Below are 17,052 nucleotides of genomic sequence, written 5' to 3' on the forward strand. Positions count from 1 at the left end.
ATATGGAGGACATTTCGGAGGTGAGCGAATAGCCACTAAGGTCCTCCAATGTGGCTTCTACTGGCCTACTCTCTATAGAGATTCCCGAGAGTTTGTGCGTAACTGTGACAGTTGCCAGAGAGCTGGTAACTTGCCTCATGGTTTTGCCATGCCTCAACAAGGGATCTTAGAGATTGAGTTGTTTGATGTATGGGGTATTGACTTCATGGGTCCTTTCCCACCATCATACTCAAACACTTACATTCTGGTGGCAGTAGACTACGTATCTAAATGGGTAGAAGCAATTGCCACACCCACTAATGATACTAAGACAGTGCTGAAGTTCCTCCAGAAATATATCTTCAGCAGATTTGGTGTCCCTAGGGCAATAATCAGTGATGGGGCACTCACTTCTGTAATAAACTGCTTTACTCTGCTATGGTCCGATATGGAATTAGCCACAAAGTAGCAACTCCATATCATCCACAGACAAATGGGCAGGCTGAAGTCTCTAATAGAGAACTAAAAAGAATCTTGGAACGGACTGTAAGTACCCGTAGAAGGGATTGGGCAAGAAGCTTGGATGATGCTATGTGGGCATATAGAACAGCATTCAAGACTCCTATAAGGACCTCTCCATACCAGCTTGTGTATGGAAAAGCCTGTCACCTGCCCGTGGAACTAGAACACAAGGCCTACTAGGCAATGAGATTTCTAAACCTTGATGCCAAATTAGCTGGAGAGAAAAGATTGCTCCAGTTGAATGAGCTAAAGGAATTCAGACTCAATGCTTTCGAAAATACAAAAATCTACAAGGAGAAAGCAAAAAGCTGGCATGACAAGAAGCTGTCATCCAGAGTCTTCGAGCCAGGGCAGAAGGTTCTACTATTTAACTCTAGGCTCAGATTGTTCCCTGGGAAATTAAAATCCCGGTGGAGGGGACCATATGTGATTACAAGCATGTCACCATATGGATATGTAGAGCTTCAGGATATTGACTCTGACAAAAAGTTCATTGTTAATGGTCAGAGAATCAAACATTATCTTGAAAGCGATGTTGAGCAAGAATGCTCAAAACTGAGACTAGACTAAAGCTCAGTAAAAAGTCAAGCTATTGACATTAAAGAAGCGCTTATTGGGAGGCAACCCAATTTTTATTTATCTATATTAATTTTCCATTTTTCATTGTTATTTTATGTCTTCTTTAGGTTGATGATCATGTGGAGTCACAAAAACAACTATAAAAATCAAAGCAAATTCAAAAACAGCATTAAAAACAGCACACCCTGGAGGATGAGCTTACTGGCATTTAAACGCCAGTAAGGGTAGCAGAATGGGCGTTAAACGCCCAGTCTGGCACCATTTTGGGCGTTTAATGCCAAAAATGGGCACCAGACTGGCGTTTAACACCAGAAAAGGGCACCAAGCTAATGCTAAATTCCAGAAAGGGAAGAAAAGCTGGCGTTAAACGCCAGGATTGGCACTCAAAAGGGCGTTTACATGCCAGAATAGTGCAGGGATGAGAAATCCTTGGCACCTCAGGATCCCCACCTACCTCAACTCAATCTCTCTCTTCTTCACACATTCCAATAACACTCTTCCCCAAATACCCTTCCCCATCACCTCTTAACCACTCACACCTCTCCATCTCCTCCATTTTCTTCTTCTTCTCCTCCCTTCTTTCTTCTTTTGCTCGAGGACGAGCAAACCTTCTAAGTTTGGTGTGGAAAAAGCATTGCTTTTTGTGTTTTCATAACCATTTACGGCACCTAAGGCCGGAGAAACCTCTAGAAAGAGGAAAGGGAAGGCAAAAGCTTCCACCTCTGAGTCTTGGAAAATGGAGAGATTCATCTCAAAAGCCCATCACTAAGAAAAAGATGGAGCAAACAAGAGAGCCCACTCATGGACCTCAACAAGAGCATTCCACTATCCTCCATGAAATTAGAGAGGACCAAAAGGCCATGAGAGAGAAGCAACAAAGGCAAGGAAGAGACATAGAGGAGCTAAAGCACTTCATAAGATCTTCAAGAGGAAGAACAAGCTGCCATCACTAAGGTGGACCTGTTCTTTAATTTCCTTGTTCTTATTTTTCTGTTTTTTGATTTTCTATGCTTTATGTTTATCTATGTTTGTGTCTTTATTACATGATCATTAGTGTCTAGTGCCTATGCTTTAAAGTTATAAATGCCCTATTGATGAGGGAATAATTTATACGCTTTTTGGCATTGTTTTTACTTAGTTTTTAGTATAATTTAGCTGGTTTTTAGTATATTTTTATTATTTTTTAATTAAAAATCACATTTCTGGACTTTACTATGAGTTTGTGTGTTTTTCTATGATTTCAGGTATTTTCTGGCTGAAATTGAGGGAGCTGAGCAAAAATCTGATTCAGGCTAAAAAAGGACTACTGATACTGTTGGATTCTGACCTCCCTGCACTAAAAGTAGATTTTCTGGAGCTACAGAACTCCAAATGGCGTTCTCTCAATTGCATTGGAAAGTAGACATCCAGGGCTTTCCAGAAATATATAATTGTTCATACTTTGCTCAAGGATAGATGACGTAAACTGGCGTTCAACGCCAGTTCCATGTTGCAGTCTGGCGTCCAGCGCCAGAAACAAGTTACAAGTTGGAGTTCAACGCTAGAAACAGGTTACAACCTGGCGTTGAACGCCCAAAACAGCCCAGGCACGTGAGAAGCTTAAGTCTCAGCCCCAGCACACACCAAGTGGGCCCCAGAAGTGGATTTCTGCACCATCTATCATAGTTTGTTCATTTTCTATAAACCTAGGTTACTAGTTTGGTATTTAAACAACTTTTAGAGGTTTATTTTGCACCTCATGACATTTTAGATCTGAAATTTGTACTCTTTGACGGCATGAGTCTCTAAACTCCATTGTTGGGGGTGAGGAGCTCTGCTGTGTTTCGATGAATTAATGCAACTATTTCTGTTTTCTATTCAAACACGCTTGTTTCTATCTAAGATGTTCATTCGCACTTCAATATGATGGATGTGATGATCCGTGACAGTCATCACCATTCTCAACCTATGAACGTATGCCTGACAACTACCTCTGTTCTACTTTCGATTGAATGAATATCTCTTGGATTCCTTAATCAGAATCTTCGTGGTATAAGCTAGAATCCATTGGCAACATTCTTGAGAATCCGGAAAGTCTAAACCTTGTCTATGGTATTCCGAGTAGGATTCAGGGATTGAATGACTGTGACGAGCTTCAAACTCGCGAGTGTTGGACGTAGTGACAGATGCAAAAGGATCAATGGATCCTATTCTGACATGATCGAGAACCGACAGATGATTAGCCGTGCAGTGACAGCACACCTGGACCTTTTTCACTGAGAGGACGGATGGTAGCCATTGACAACGGTGATCCACCAACACACAGCTTGCCATAGGAGGAACCTTGCGTGCGTGAAAAAGAAGACAGGGAGAAAGCAGAGATTCAGAAGACAAAGCATCTCCAAAACTCCAACATATTCTCCATTACTGTATACCAAGTATTTATTTTATGTTCCCTTGTTCATTTGCAAGTCAACTGATAATTATAATTGACCTCCTAACTGAGATTTATAAGATAACCAGAGATTGCTTCAAACCAACAATCTCCGTGGGATTCGACCCTTACTCACGTAAGGTATTACTTGGACGACCCAGTGCACTTGCTGGTTAGTGGTACGAATTGTGAAAAGTGTGATTCAAAATTCGTGCACCAAGTTTTTGGCGCCGTTGCCGGGGATTGTTCGAGTTTGAACAACTAACGGTTTATTTTGTTGCTATAGAGTCATCAAATCTGAGTCCTTTAATTTATTTTAAAAAAAAAAATTCTTCAAAAATATTATTTTTCTTTATTAAATTTTAATTTTTTTTGTGAGCTTACAGTGTCATGTTTTAAATTTGGTGTCAACTGCATTCTTATCTTTTTCTCTTAAATTTTCGAATTTGTGTTCTTTATTCTTCCTTGATCTTCAAGTTGTTCTTGTTTATTTTTCTTGTTTGATCTTTGGTTTTTCTTGTTCTGTGTCTTTTCTTGTTTTACTTGTGCTTTCTCAAAACATTAGTTTTCAAAAAATTTATTTTTAGTTATTAAAAATACCTCTTTAAAATAAGTGTTACATTTACTGCTCAATTGGCTAGAGCATTGGTTTATGTTCTTGGTGAGTGGGTATCTTTTTTTTAAAATCTTTTTCAAAAATAATTTTTCTTTGATTGAATCTTGTGCCAAACTTTAAGTTTGGTGTTTTCTTGTTAAACTTTTTATAATTTTCGAAAATTTTATTGAAGTTTTCTAAAAATTTTAAGTTTGGTGTTCTTTCTGTTGTTCTTGTTGTTCTTGTGAATCTTCAAAGTGTTCTTGAGTCTTCTTTGTGTTTAGATCTTAAAATTTTTAAGTTTGGTGTTCCTTGGTGTTCTCCCTCCAAAATTTTTGAAAACAAGGAGCATTAGATCTAAAAATTTTAAGTCTTGTATCTTTTGTGTGTTTTTCTCTTTCATCATTAAATTCAAAAATATCTTTTCTCTTTATTTTAAGTAATTTTCAAAATTTTCCATTAAAAATTCAGATTTTTATTTTAAAACTTTTTGTTTCATCTTATCTTAGTTTTAAAATTTCAAAAATCATACCTTTTTCAAAATCTTATCTTATCTTTTTCCAAATTAAAAATTTAATATTCAAATTTCAAATTTCAAATTTCAAAATTTCAAATTTCAAAATTTAATTTTCAAAATTTAATTTTCAAACTTAAAAATTAAATCTTTTCAAAATTTAAATCTCTTTCAAATCCTTATCTTATATTGTTGACTTTTTCAAAATTCAAAATTCAAATTTTCAAATTTCAAAATTCGAATTTCAAATTTCAAATTTCAAAAATTTAAAATTCAAAATTTAATTTTCAAATTTAAAATTTAAATTTCAAAACTTCCTAACTACTTTCTCTCTCTTCATTTTTCGAAAATCCTCACCCACATATTTTTAATTAATTAATTTAGTTTTCAACTTTCTTTTATTTCTTTTTCTTCTAATTTTCGAAATTATACTCAATTTTTTATTTATTTTATTTTATTTTATTTTAATTTTGATTTTCAAAAAAAAAATTTAATTTGCAATCCGCATCATATCCCTTTTTCCATCATGGACATAAGTGGAAATGAACAGTCCAGAAGGACTCTGGGGTCATATGCTAACCCCACTACTGCTTCATATGGGAGTAGTATCTGTATACCCTCCATCAGAGTCAGTAGCTTTGAGTTGAATCCTCATCTCATTATCATGGTGCAGCAGAGTTGCCAGTATTCCGGTCTTCCACAGGAAGAACCTACAGAGTTTCTGGCACAGTTTTTACAAATTGCTGACACAGTACATGATAAGGAAGTAGATCAGGATGTCTACAGATTATTATTGTTTCCATTTGCTGTAAAAGATCAAGCTAAGAGGTGGTTAAATAACCAACCTAAAGCTAGGAAAAGGACATGGAAACAGCTGACAAAAAAATTCCTGAATCAATACTTCCCTCCAAAACGGATGACACAGCTAAGGCTGGACATCCAAGGCTTTAAATAAGGAGATAATGAATCTCTTTATGATGCCTGGGAGAGATACAGAGAGATGCTAAGAAAATACCCCTCTGAAATATTTTCAGAATGGGTGCAGTTAGACATCTTCTATTATGGGCTTACAGAGAAAGCTCAGATTTCTCTAGACCACTCAGCTGGTGGATCTATACATATGAGAAAAACAATTGAAGAAGCTCAAGAGCTCATTGATATAGTTGCCAGAAATCAGCATTTGTACCTAAGCAGTGAATCTTCCATGAAAGAAGAGGCTAAAACAGTAACTGCTGAACTCAGTCCTGCAGAACAAATTACAAAATTAATCAGCAATTAGACTTTCTAACAAAATGATGACATGTTTTTCTATGCTTTTTCATACAAGAAATTGATAATTAGTGCTTAAATATTGCATTCTTTTATGCTCAAATGGTATATTTCCTTGATCTTTTAATTTTATAAATTTGGTAGGAAATAAGAAGAAAAAGAAGCACAAAATAAGCTAAAAAGGAGTAAAAAAGAGCTTTGGGGCACACTTTGAAGTTGGAGCACACTTTGGAGCCTTAGGCCACGCTTTTAAATCAAGGAAGTATGAACAATCAGCACACAAAGCTCAGTTCACTAAGTGAACTTAGCTTTTCCGTACAAGAAAAATGTGCTTGGAGGCAAGAAATTTCGCTAAGTTAAAATCTGGGCGTTTACAGCATGACCATGCCTTCTTCAAAGAGCAATAACTTGAGTTACAGACGTCCAATTGATGTGCTTCAAGTTGCGTTGGAAAGCTAACATTCACAGCTTTCCAACGATATATCATAGTCCATATTTGGCACGAAATTGAGGCACAAGTGAAATGCATCTTTAAGGGCAAAAAATAAGCAAAAAAATCAGCCAATGCTTCCACCAAGGCTCGAAGGGGGAGACACAAGGAAAACAAGGAAAGCAAGAAAAGAGTGCTCAGTTCACTTTTTCAACTTAGCTTTTTCGGGCTCCTCCCTAAAGAAAATCAAAGTGCAACATTTGAAAAAGGCCTCCACCAAAGTTCGAACCCAAGACCCCACACTCAAGCAAGGCGCTACACAAGGGGAGCTCAGTTGGTTTTCCCAACTGAGCACTACTTCCCCCATCTCCCCACATTTTGGCACACCCAAAGGCACCAAGGAGCAAGCATGATGTGCAACAATTTGGCACACCAAGGGGCTGGGACGCACAAGTTGACACGGACAGCAACATTGGGGTGCTCAGTTTGGTTTTCCAACTGAGCCGTCCCTGGGAGGTGCAATATTGGGCCAAAATTCAACCAAAATTTCAATTAAAATCAATTCTTCACCAAATTGAATCAAGGCCAACCAAACCCATCTCTCTCCAAATCAAGCAAGCAAAGCCCATATCATCACTCAAAGGCACAAGAACAAGCTAGAATTAGGATTTTCATTTAATTTGTTTTTCATTTCAATTTCATTTTATTTTGTAAAAAGCCTATATAAAGGCATCATTCTCATTTTCAAGAGGGAGCTTGATTAGAAAGGAGGCCAGCTCCAATAGGGAGTTTTTCACTCTTTAGTTTTCATTTTGCTTTCTCTCTTAGTTTTCTTTTCTGTTTTGAAATTTTGGATTGAGATTGGAAGGAATTCTGTTTTCATTCTCCATCTGCAACTTCTCTTGTTCTTCTTCTGCAATTTACTTTTCCATTTTCAATTTGCAATTGTTATTGTTGGATCAAGGAAGGATTTGAGATCTAGACTTGCTTTCTAGTCTCTTCCACTCCTGAGATCTTCAACATTCTTTAAATTGCTGCAAATTAAGCATCAGTCTTGCTGTTTTGAATTTTTCAAGCAATTTCCCTTTTCTGTTTAGATCTGTTGCATGATTTTGCATCTTTTACTTCTCTGTTTGATTGCTATTTACACTTTCCTGTTGAATTTTAATTCTCAGCACCCAACTCAATTTACTTTCAAGCCATTTAATTCTTCTGCTACTTTTACTTTACTGTAATTTCCTTTCCTGCATTCTACAATTTCACATTTCCGTTCACATTTAGCTTGATTTAATTTCCTGCACACTTACACTTTCCTGCAAGTTAAAGTTCCAGTTGCTTGATCTATTGCTTTCTTTAATTTCCAGCACCCACTCCCCTTTACATTTAATGCAATTTACATTTCTTGCAATTTAAGTTTCAGCTATTTTACTTTCTTGTTCTTTAAGTTACTTGCAATTTTACTTTCTGCATCTTTTAAATTCCTTGCAATTTACTTTCTGTTGGCTACATTTCACACAATTCACTCAATGTTAGCTTGACTAAACTAATCACCCACTAAAGTTGCTTGATCCATCAATCCCTGTGGGATCGAACTCACTCTAAGCGAGTTTTACTACTTGATGCGACCCGGTATACTTGCCGGTGAGTTTTAGGTGTTTTGGAATTCGTTCGTTTTCCAAATTTTCCCATCAAGTTTTTGGCACCGTTGCCGGGGATTGATTTAGATCAACAATGATTAAGTGGGTGAGAAATTACATGAAAGAAGAGGCTAAAACAGTAACTGCTGAACTCAGTCCTGCAGAACAAATTACAGAATTCAATCAGCAATTAGACTTTCTAACAAAACAGCTGGCCGAATTCAAGGAGATACTACAAGATACAAGAATGGCTAATCTGAATATGGAAGTACAGTTGAAGCAAACAGAACAGCAGTTATCAAAACAAATAACAGAAGAGTGCCAAGCAGTTCAAGTAAGAAATGGGAAAACATTAAATACCTCACTTCAAGGCCAAGAAATAAACAACCGGCTATCCAAAATCCCTCTGAGGACAGTAAGAGCCCAGAGAGGAATACCTCTGGCATTCAAACGCCAGAAACAGGCAAGGAGTTGGCGTCAAACACCCAATGGAAGCTCAGTTCTGGCGTTCAAACGCCAAGAACAAGTAAGGAGTTGGCGTCCAACGCCACTCCAGCTTCCAACCCTGGCTTTCAAATGCCAGTGAGGGATCAGACACCTGCAAGTGCTGATAATAAATCCCTCAAGAAGGCTTCTCAACCTACCTCTGTAGGAAATAAACTTGCAGCAACTAAGGTTGAGGAATACAAAGCCAAGATGCCTTATCCTCAAAAAATCCGCAAAGAGAAGCAGGATAAGCAATTTGCCCGCTTTGCAGACTATCTCAGGACTCTTGAAATAAAGATTCCATTTGCAGAGGCACTTGAGTAAATACCCTCTTATGCAAAGTTCATGAAAGATATCTTGAGTCATAAGAAGGATTGGAGAGAAACTGAAAGAGTTCTCCTCACTGAAAAATGCAGTGCAGTCATTCTGAAAAGTTTCCCAGAAAAGCTTAAAGATCCCGGGAGCTATATGATACCATGCATATTAGAGGATAACTACACCAAGACAGCTCTATGTGATCCTGGGGCAAGCATCAACTTAATCCCTGCATCCACTATCAGAAAGCTTGGCTTGACTAAAGAGGTCAAACCAACCCGGATCTGTTTTCAACTTGCTGATGGCTCCATTAAATACCCATCAGGCATAATTGAGGACATGATTGTCAAGGTTGGGCCATTATCCTTCCCTACTGACTTTGTAGTACTGGAAATGGAGGAGCACAAGAGTGCAACTCTCATTCTAGGAAGACCATTCCTAGCAACTGGATGAACCCTCATTGACGTCCAAAAAGGGGAGATAACCTGAGAGTCAATGAGGATGAGTTTAAGTTGAATGTTGTCAAAGCTATGCAACATCCAGACACATCAGACGACTGCCTGGGCGTTGATATTATTGACTCCCTGGTGGAAGAGGTCCATATGACTGAGAGTCTCGAATAAGAGCTAGAGAAAATTTTTAAAGATGTTCAGCCTGATCTGGAGGAACCAGAGGAAATAAAAGAACCTCTGAAAACTCCTCAGGAAGAGGAGAAACCTCCTAAACCCAAGCTCAAACCACTACCACCATCCCTGAAATATGCATTTCTGGGAGAAGGTGACACTTTTCCTGTAATCATAAGCTCTGCTTTAGGGCCACAGGAAGAAAAAAGCACTAATTCATGTGCTAAGGACACACAAGACAGCTCTTGGGTGGTCCATAAGTGATCTTAAAGGCATTAGCCCAGCCAGATGCATGCACAAGATCCTATTGAAGGATGATGCTAAGCCAGTGGTTCAACGACAGAGGCGGCAAAATCCCACCATGAAGGAGGTGGTGCAGAAAGAGGTCACTAAGTTACTAGAGGCTGGGATTATCTATCCTATTTCTGATAGCCCCTGGGTGAGCCCTGTCCATGTTGTCCCTAAGAAGGGAGGAATGACAGTGGTTCATAATGAAAAGAATGAACTGGTTCCTACAAGAACAGTTACAGGGTGGCGTATGTGTATTGACTATAGAAGGCTCAATACAGCCACCAGGAAGGATCATTTTCCTTTACCATTCATAGACCAGATGCTAGAGAGACTAGCAGGTCATGAATATTACTGCTTTTTGGATGGCTATTCAGGTTACAACCAAATTGCAGTAGATCCTCAGGACCAAGAGAAAACAGCATTCACATGTCCTTCTGGAGTGTTTACCTACAGAAGGATGCCTTTTGGTCTGTGTAATGCACCTGCAACCTTTCAGAGGTGCATGCTCTCTATCTTCTCTGATATGGTAGAGAAGTTTCTGGAAGTCTTCATGGATGACTTTTCAGTATTTGGAGACTCATTCAGCTCCTGCCTTAACTATTTAGCACTTGTTCTAAAAAGATGCCAAGAGACCAACCTAGTTTTAAACTGGGAAAAATGTCACTTTATGGTGACTGAAGGGATTGTCCTTGAGCATAAAATTTCAAACAAGGGAATAGAGGTGGATCAAGCTAAAGTTGAAGTAATTGAAAAATTACCACCACCTGCCAATGTTAAGGCAATCAAAAGCTTTCTGGGGCATGCAGGATTCTATAGGAGGTTTATAAAGGATTTTCCAAAAATTGCAAAACCTCTGAGCAATCTGCTAGCTGCTGACACGCCATTTGTGTTTGACACAAAGTGTCTGCAGGCGTTTGAGACCCTGAAAGCTAAGCTGGTCACAGCACCAGTTATTTCTGCACCAGACTGGAAATTACTATTCGAACTAATGTGTGATGCCAGTGACCATACCATTGGTGCAGTATTGGGACAGAGGCATAACAAGCATCTGCATGTCATTTATTATGCTAGCAGTGTTTTAAATGATGCCCAGAAAAATTACACAACCACAGAAAAAGAATTACTTGCAGTGGTTTATGTCATTGACATGTTTAGATCCTACTTAGTAGGATCAAAAGTGATTGTGTACACTGACCATGCTGCTCTTAAATATCTACTCACAAAGTAGGATTCAAAGCCCAGGCTCATAAGATGGGTGTTGCTTTTGCAAGAGTTTGATATAGAAATAAGAGACAGAAAAGGGACAGAGAATCAAGTAGCTGATCACCTGTCCTGGATAGAACCAGTAGCAGGAGCATCCCTCCCTCCTACTGAGATCTCTGAAACCTTTCTAGATGAGCAATTGTTTGCTATTCAGGAAGCTCTGTGGTTTGCAGACATTGCAAACTATAAGACACAAGGTTCTCCTTCTATAACCATGGAGAGGAAGCATGAAAAGCTTCTCTCACTGCAGAGTCAACCAAAGCCCCCACAGTCAAACTCTAAGTTTGGTGTTGGGAGGCCACAACCAAACTCTAAGTTTGGTGTTGAACCCCCACATTCAAACTCTAAGTTTGGTGTTGGGAGGTCCCAACCTTGCTCTGATTATCTGTGAGGCTCCATGAGAGCTCACTGTCAAGCTATTGACATTAAAGAAGCGCTTGTTGGGAGGTAACCCAATGTTATTTAATTATATCTATTTATTTTCCATGGCTATTTTATGTTTTCTTTAGGTTGATGGTCATGTGAAGTCACAAAAACAAATGAAAAATCAAAAACAGAATGAAAAACAGCATGAAAAATAGCACACCCTGGAGGAAGATCATTCTGGCGTTTAAACGCCAGAAACAAGCATCTGTCCGGTGTTTAACGCCAGAAACAAGCATTAGTCTGGCGTTAAACACCAGAAACAGGCTACATTTGGGTGTTAAACGCCAGAAACAGGCAACAGTCTAGCGTTAAACGCTAGGATTGCACAGTAAGGGCATTTTGTACGCCTAATTGGAGCAGGGATGCTAAATCCTTGACCCCACAGGATCCTCACCTACCTTACCATTCAAATTCAAACCATTTCCCTCACAAACCCACCCATTCACACACTTCCATCTCCTCCATCTTCTCCACTTCTTTCTTCTTTTGCTCGAGGACGAGCAAACTTTTTAAGTTTGGTGTGGTAAAAGCATTGCTTTTGTTTTTCCATAATTCAGTGATAGAGCAATTGATTGCAGATCAAAGAGCTATGAGGAAAGAGCAACAAAGGCAAGGAAGAGACATAGAGGAGTGATGAGCGGATAATTTATACGCTTTTTGGCATTGTTTTTAGTATGTTTTTAGTAGAATCTAGTTACTTTTAGCGATGTTTTCATTAGTTTTTATGTTAAATTTACATTTCTGGACTTTACTATGAGTTTGTGTGTTTTTCTATGATTTCAGGTATTTTCTGGCTGAAATTGAGGGACTTGAGCAAAAATCAGATTCAGAGGTTGAAGAAGGACTGCTGATGCTGTTGGATTCTGACCTCCCTGCACTCAAAATGGATTTTCTGAAGCTACAGAACTCAACATGGCGCGCTTCCAATTGCGTTGGAAAGTAGACATCCAAGGCTTTCCAGCAATATATAATAGTCTATACTTTGCCCAAGTTTAGATGACGCAAACTGGCATTCAATGCCAGCTCTCTGCCCAATTCTGGCGTCCAACGCCAGAAACAAGTTGCAAAGTGGAATTCAACGCCCAAACTGGCACAAAAGCTGGCGTTCAACTCCAAGAATGACCTCTCCACGTGTAGACTTTAAGCTCAGCCCAAGCACACACCAAATGGGCCCCGGAAGTGGATTTATGCATCAATTACTTACTTCTGTAAACCCTAGTAGCTAGTTTATTATAAATAGGACCTTTTACTATTGTATTAGACATCTTTGGATTATCTTTTGATCCATTGATCACGTTTGGGGGCTGGCCATTCGGCCATGCCTGGACCTTCATTACTTATGTATTTTCAACGGTAGAGTTTCTGCACTCCATAGATTAAGGTGTGGAGCTCTGCTGTTCCTCAAAGATTAATGCAAAGTACTACTGTTTTCTATTCAATTCATCCTATTTCGCTTCTAAGATTTTCATTCGCACTTCAACCTGAATGTGATGAACGTGACAATCATCATCATTCCCTATGAACGCGTGCCTGACAACCACTTCCGTTCTACATTAGATTGAATGAGTATCTCTTAGATCTCTTAATCAGAATCTTCGTGGTATAAGCTAGATTGATGGCGGCATTCATGAGAGTCCGGAAAGTCTAAACCTTGTCCGTGGTATTCCGAGTAGGACTCTGGGATTGAATGACTGTGACGAACTCCAAACTCGCGAGTGCTGGGCGTAGTGACAGACGCAAAAGGATAGTAAATTCTATACCAGTATGATCGAGAACCTCCAAGATGATTAGCCATGCAGTGACAGCGCATCGGACCATTTTCACAGAGAGGAATAGGATGCAACCAACGACAAGGGTGATGCCTCCAGACGATTAGCCGTACTGTGACAGAGTATTTAGACCATTTTCCCGAGAGGATTGAAAGTAGCCATTGGCACCGGTAACATCCTTACATAAAGCCAGCCATACAAAGGAGTAAGACGGATTGGATGAAGACAGCAGGAAAGCAGAGGTTCAGAGGAATGAATGCATCTCCATACGCTTATCTGAAATTCTCACCAATGATTTACATAAGTATTTCTATCCTTATTTTAGTATTAATTTCGAAAACTCCATAACTATTTTATATCCGCCTGACTGAGATTTACAAGGTGACCATAGCTTGCTTCACACCAACAATCTCCGTGGGATCGACCCTTACTCACGTAAGGTTTATTACTTGGACGACCCAGTGCACTTGCTGGTCAGTTATGCGAAGTTGTGAAGATATGTTTAGACCATGGTTCTGTGCATCCGTTTTTGGTGCCATCGCCAGGGAATCAATTTCGAACAATAATTCACAACCTGAGTAACAATTTTGCATACCAAGTTTTTGGCGCCGTTGCCGGGAATTGTTCGAGTTTTCGGCAAGCTTTTGGTCCGGTAACATCAGTGCCAAGTTTGATCCGGCAACAACACCAAGTTTTTGGCGCCGTTGCCGGGGATTGTTCGAGTTTGGACAACTGACGGTTCATCTTGTTGCTCAGATTAAGTAATTTTCTTTTTGTTTTATTTTCAAAAATTTCTCCTTTGTTTTCGAAAAAAAAAAAATTTTAAAATAAAAATGTTTTCAAAAATATATTTTTCTTCAGAATTTTTAAGAATGAATTCTAGTGTTTCATGAAGCATGTGGAAACCTGGCTGGCTGTAAAGCCATGTCTAATTCTTCTGTGTAGGGCATGTCAGGCGTGTCATGTCTGAGTTACATACTAAAGCTTGGCTGGCTATTAAGCCATGCTTGACCCTTTGATTGGAGCTTTAGGCTAAAGAGCATAAGATTTCTGGAATTCATATTAAAAATTTTGGAATCCTTATTTTCCTTTTTCAAAATAATTTTCGAAAAAAAATTCCAAAAAAAATTTAGAAAATCATAAAAACCAAAAAAATATTTTTGTGTTTCTTGTTTGAGTCATGTGTCATGTTATAAGTTTGGTGTCAATTGCATACTCATCTTGCATTTTTCAAAAATTCATGCATTCATAGTGTTCTTCATGATCTTCAAGTTGTTCTTGGTAAGTCTTCTTGTTTGATCTTGATGTTTTCTTGTTTTGTGTTGTATGATGTTTTTCATATACATTCTTGCATCCATAGAGTCTAAGCATCAAAGATTTCTAATTTTGGTGTCTTGCATGTTTTCTTTGCATTAAAAATTTTTCAAAAATATGTTTTTGATGTTCATCATGATCTTCATAGTGTTCTTGGTGTTCATCTTGACATTCAAAGCATTCTTGCATGCATTCATTGTTTTGATCCATAACTTTCATGCATTGCATCATTTTTCTTGTTTTTCTCTCTCATCATAAAAATTCAAAAATAAAAAAAATATCTTTCCTTTTTTCTCTCTTAAAATTTCGAAAATTAGATTTGACTTTTTAAAAAAATTTTAAAATCTAGTTGTTTTTATGAGTCAAATCAAATTTTCAATTTAAAAAAATCTTATCTTTTTCAAAATCTTTTTCAAAAATCAAATCTTTTTTCAATTTTTTTTAGTTATTTTCGAAAATTTCAAAAATATTTTTCAAAAATCTTTTTCTTAATTTTACATCATATTTTCGAAAATAACATCATCAATTAATGTTTTGATTCAAAAATTTCAAGTTTGTTACTTACTTGTTAAGAAAGATTCAAACTTTAAGTTCTAGAATCATATCTTGTGATTTCTTGTAAATCAAGTCATTAATTGAGATTTTAAAAATCAATTCTTTTTTAAAAACTAATTTCTATCATATCTTTTCAAAAATATCTTCTTATCTTACCTTTTTCAAAAAAGTGATTGCAAAATATCTTTTCTAACTTCCTAACTTCTTATGTTTTCAAAATTTGTTTCAACTAACTAACTAAGTTTTTGTTTGTTTCTTACCTTTTTCAAAACCACCTAACTAACTCTCTCTCTCTAATTTTTGAAAAAATCTTCCCTCTTTTTCAAAATTTCTTTTTAATTAGACTAATTATTTTATTTTTTATTTGAATTTTCGAAAAACTACTAACCTTTTTCAAAAACTATTTTCGAAAATCACTAACTCTTTTTCAAAAATTATTTTCAAAAATTCTCTCCTCCTCTCATCCTCTTCTATTTATTTATTCATCTACAAACACTTCTCTTCATCTCACATCTCTGCTCCTATCATCACCTTTAAGTTTGGATTCTTCATTCTTCTTCACCCCTATTCCTTTTCTTCTTCTACTAACAATAAGGAACCTCTTTACTGTGACATAGAGGATTCCTCTTCTTTTCTTTTTCTCTTCTCTTTCTTATGAGCAGGGACAAAGAAAAAGGCATTCTTGTTGAAGCTGATCCAGAACCTGAAAGGACTCTGAAGAGAAAACTAAGAGAAGCTAAATTACAACAATCCAGAGACAACCTTATTGAAAATTTCGAACAAGTAAAGGAGATGGCAGCTGAACCCAACAACAATAATGCAAGGAGAATGCTTGGTGACTTTACTGCACCTAATTCCAATTTACATGGAAGAAGCATCTCCATTCCTACCATTGAGCAAACAATTTTGAGCTAAAACCTCAGCTAGTTTCTCTGATGCAGCAGAACTGCAAGTTTCATGGACTTCCATCTGAAGATCCTTTTTAGTTCTTAACTGAATTCTTGCAGATCTGTGATACTGTTAAGACTAATGGAGTAGATCCTGAAGTCTACAGGCTCATGCTTTTCCCTTTTGCTGTAAGAGACAGAGCTAGAATATGGTTGGACTCTCAACCCAAAGACAGCCTAAACTCTTGGGATAAGCTGGTCACGGCTTTCTTAGCCAAGTTCTTTCCTCCTCAAAAGCTGAGCAAGCTTAGAGCTGATGTTCAAACCTTCAGACAGAAAGAAGGTGAATCCCTCTATGAAGCTTGGGAAAGATACAAGCAGCTGACCAAAAAGTGTCCTTCTGACATGCTTTCAGAATAGACCATCCTGGATATATTTTATGATGGTTTATCTGAGCTATCAAAGATGTCATTGGATACTTCTGCAGGTGGATCCATTCACCTAAAGAAAATGCCTGCAGAAGCTCAAGAACTCATTGACATGGTTGCTAATAACCAGTTTATGTACACTTCTGAGAGGAATCCTGTGAGTAATGGGACGCCTATGAAGAAGGGAGTTCTTGAAATTGATACTCTGAATGCCATATTGGCTCAGAATAAAATATTGACTCAGCAAGTCAATATGATTTCTCAGAGTCTGAATGGAATGCAAGCTGCATCCAACAGTACTCAAGAGGCATCTTCTGAGGAAGAAGCTTATGATCCTGAGAACCCTGCAATAGCAGAGTTAAAATACATGGGTGAACCATATGGAAACACCTACAATCCATCATGGAGAAATCACCCAAATCTCTCATGGAAGGATCAAAACCCTCAACAAGGCTTTAATAATGGTGGAAGAAACAGGTTTAGCAATAGCAAGCCTTTTCCATCATCCACTCAGCAACAGACAGAGAACTCTGAGTAGAATCCATCTAGCTTAGCAAATTTAGTCTCTGATCTATCTAAGGCCACTGTGAGTTTCATGAATGAAACAAGGTCTTCCATTAGAAATTGGAAGCACAAGTGGGCCAGCTGAGTAAAAGGATCACTGAAATCCCTCCTAGTACTCTCCCAAGCAATACAGAAGAGAATCCAAAAGGAGAGTGCAAGGCCATTGAATTAGTTACCATGGCCGAACCCACAA

The 17,052-nt window shown here is 37.9% G+C and overlaps 1 non-coding gene across 1 annotated transcript; it reads right to left on the minus strand.

The window, feature by feature from the left end:
- Nucleotides 1–16,170: 16,170 nt before the first annotated feature.
- Nucleotides 16,171–16,278, minus strand: LOC148548437 (small nucleolar RNA R71). The gene has a single exon (XR_015897729.1). It is a non-coding gene; the product is annotated as a small nucleolar RNA R71 (small nucleolar RNA).
- Between the last annotated feature and the right edge of the window lie 774 nt (nt 16,279–17,052).

This window comes from Arachis ipaensis, chromosome B8, assembly GCF_059453495.1.
Source record: "Arachis ipaensis isolate K30076 ecotype BB chromosome B8, ASM5945349v1, whole genome shotgun sequence".
NCBI lineage: Eukaryota > Viridiplantae > Streptophyta > Magnoliopsida > Fabales > Fabaceae > Arachis > Arachis ipaensis.